Genomic DNA, 3,989 nt, shown 5'->3' with positions numbered 1-3,989 from the left:
TGTATATATATATATATATAAATATATATGCACGGAGATAGTCGACATATTTTGTTTATTTATGGTGTTGTAGATTTATGTACAGACTGTAATTAACACCATTCAGTTCTGGTGCTCTCAACTAATATTGTTTGAATCACACTCACCTTCAATTGGTATTTATGTTCAGCAATATTTGTTGTATGGCAACTTGTGTTATGTATAGATTTTTCATGAACGAGCATTTCAGTAAGTTTATATCGCATGAGATCGCGATATACTTCCATTGAAGATAGCTTTACTTCACCATCTGCTATAGCCGGTCGCCGATCATATGCCTCGTTACTGTCAACTTCGTATATTTGAATCGTATTATCAAATTTGACCCGATATTCAATGTGTGCTTGAAGAGCTGTATGATAATGTGCCGCCTGAGCTCTACAGTGATGTAAAGAATTAGTACTCGCATGCTTCTTTAAGTTCGATTGATTGACTTTCTTATATTGCAATCTTCTGTTCGATCTAGGGTTTTTAGGCATAGAAGTGCATCCCCGTAGTGGCCTGCCGGTTTTGGCGGTAAATGGAATTAATCCTGAGTGCGTGAGACCGGACCTAGGTAATGGGGACGGTGATGGGGAGAGTATGTCGCCGTCCCCTGTATTGGTGTCAGGATGTAATGAAGAGCTATTCATTCTGTGACCCACAACTGGAGAAGGAATTCCGGGGGTATCCGTCGTTCTTGGGTTTCTGGTGTTCCCCTGTAAGCGTGATATTCCGTTGATGTTTTCGAATCGGGGTGACATCTGCACGTCCTCTTTGTTTTGAATTGGTACTTCCTCATGTGAAGTCGAAAGCTGTTTGTGAATTAGTATTTCTGCTGGCTTCATGTGTGCCTTAGGTCTAGAGAGTTTGGAATCCTTTGCGCTGGAAAGCTGTGGACCCGGGCAAGCTCCGGAAAGTTCGTAGAGGATCGCGGCAAGTATTAATACCCGATTGAAGTTCGACTTGATGTGAGCATTTTCACGCCGTGACCTGCCCAAAGCTCTGTTCAATAATTGTTGGATCCCCATGACTCGCTTTACCTTTTGAACACAAAACGGAATTCGTAGGGCTCTGAATACTGAACTGTATTTTGCTAGACTTTCAACATTTGTATGTATAATATTGAGATTTCAAAATATGTATGTAAGGTTTGTCTCACAGGAACGAAAATCCCAGTATCAGTCGCCGAATAGTTAACTGGATCCTCATCTCAGGACTGGCAAAAGAAGTGCCTGCTCTACTGGCTACTAGTAGTAAATAAATAAATACTGGAGGGGAGGGGACCAGGGACCAGGGCCAGGGGTGGGCCGCTGGGCGTGGGCCGTGGTGTAGTGGGAGGGGGTTCAATATTCGACTCACTATGTACATACTACTTACGAGACTATGAGAATGAGACTGACAGACGTCTGACAGTCTCTTAACCTCATATTTTAAAAAAGTCATAACGACTTATGTTTTGCATTCTTGTGACTCTATGAGTATGAGTCTATGTCCTAGACAAATATAAACCTTTATAATTATCACTTTATCTACAGGAGTTTGGAGTAAATATTAACATTCCTGTGCTGAATCTGAAAATCCTCTGATACCTCGCGTTTAAATAACGCCAAATAGCAGCCGCAACTCCCGCAAGAAGAGTCGAAGACAGCAAGAGTGAGCTCCCAAGAAGTTCTAACAGGCTATCTTTGTAACTTTTTACTAGTCTCTCTTTAGTACTCTACTCTACTACTCTACCCTATCTCTACTAGTAGTAGAGAGAGTACAGAAAGGTTGTCGTTCTCTATGTACATGATGAGGTGTGAAGTAACTGTGGGCTGTGTGGGCTGTGGGCCTGTGGTTGTGAGTGTTGGGTGTCGGGCCGTGGGCCGTGGGGCCGAGCGCTTAGCTGGGCTGTGAGTCTGTGAGACTGTGACTTAATGACTTGAGTGTGAATTGAGGCTGTGATATTTAAAATGTGATTGCCTTTGTATATATTTATTTTTTAAAAAAAGAGAAAAACCTGACAGTGTCTAACTGCCTAAACCCTATTGTCTAAAATCAAAATGACTACAGACATATATATGTAATCTCAATCTGTGAACTCTTCTTGTGAAGCGTGAACTGTTAAATAGCCCTGCGTCCTGGACTCCTGCAGCCCTGCTCCTGCGATTTGTCACACTTAAATATAACTGAATATTTTGCACGCTTTTTTAGTTTTTGCAATTTGCATAGGCCTTGAATTTGAAATGATGTCCAAAGGCAATAAATACTTTTTTTTTTTCAAATTTGCAAAAACAAAACCCCCCCTTTTTATTTATTTTCTATAAATACTCATTGTATTCAGTTTTACTTATTTACTGATCAGGGCCCCCAGCCGGCCAGTCCCCCGGGCCCAGGCCCAAACTCCGTTCGTTATATTTTGAAAATAAAGTAATTATGTACTTTTCGTGATGGGGGGGTTTTTTAAATAAATTGTCGGAGTATGTATTTTATAAATATGCCCAAATTTTAAAATATATATTTTATAGACACCGCTACTAAATACTAAATATTAAAAAATAGAGGGTTGTAAACTTTTGGTTTTTTTATAAATACTTTTCAATTTCACCAAAATAGCTGAATAGCCATAACCTCCTAAAAAGAACAAGGAGACTATGGAATATTTAGCACAAATTCTTTTAGATTCTTTTTTATTGTTTGAGGGCTTGTAAAAAAAGTATAACTTCTAACTTCTAAATTCTAAAACACATAAACAACAAACTCTACATATTTTGTTTTTTACTCTTTCTAACAAAATACCTAGTTTTGTTTCATTTGTGTTTGTTTTAATTTAGGACTTTCGAGTGAAGGTCTTTAGGAGGCAGAGCCGCACAGACGATGTATTTACAGCAAACATATTTCCTAAAATCAATCATTTTTAATGTTCTTTTTTAATTATAATAAAAAACAAACAAATAAACGACAAGATCAAACCCCTTTTTTTAAATAAAGAAATACGTTTCATTTTTTTTATATCACAAGAATAGTTTGTTTTGTTTTTTTTAGACTCACTCACGTCACTCTCACACTGACTCACAGTCTGTCATGATGACACAACTCACAAACACAACTGACAACATATTTTAAAAATTATGTATCTAACATTTCCGCCTGAAGTTTTTTCATATTGTTGGTTTTTCAAAATTTTCATAGTCTTCCGAAAATAGAACAGTTTTCCATTAAAAATACGTATATATTCCTACATGATGTTATTTTTTAATGAAAATAAATGCACATAAGTACATAAGTCATCCATATTCACAAACAACTAGTCAATTTAAAAAATACTCTTCGAGTTTTAAAAAGCATCCTCTCTCACTCTATTCTGATTCCTCATTTGACATTTCCTCTCTCTCAGTCTCTCTAGAGTAGAGTCTCTAGTATAATCTCTAGATACTATTAGCTTGAGTATTGCTACTCAAGCGTGTAGAGTCTGTGATAACTCTTCAAGTCTTCAACTCGAGAGTAATCCGATGTCGATTAGAGACTTTGTAGAGTATTTACATATTTAGTGTAGCGACTAGGGACCAGAGACAGGTCACAGGACTATGCCTATGGAGTATGGCCATCATTCCTGGGACCCATGCATAGCTGATATTTGGAGTGCGGATCTGGGTGGATTAGTTTATATATATAGTATACTCATGTGATACAATATTATATCTACAAATGGTTGATTCCATTGCTGGCTCCCTGTGGTTGCCTCGGGCCTCTACCGTCCAACATGATGAATACGATACATTGTCTCTAAATAGAGTTTCTGGAGACATGGCAATTAAATATGATAAATTCCATTCAAGAACTCCATTACTGACTTTTTCGGAATATAATGAGGACTTAGATGTTAAAGCCATGTGACCGCATGCATTCCAAATGAGCCTCGATCAATTTCGTGCAATCCGCTTCACCGTTCTCCACAATACTGTTAAAAGCAAAAGGCCATGGACAGA

This window comes from Sphaeroforma arctica (genome assembly GCF_001186125.1).
Source record: "Sphaeroforma arctica JP610 unplaced genomic scaffold supercont1.400, whole genome shotgun sequence".
In the NCBI taxonomy this organism is placed as follows: Eukaryota; class Ichthyosporea; order Ichthyophonida; genus Sphaeroforma; species Sphaeroforma arctica.
Note: the sequence above shows the minus strand (reverse complement) of the source record.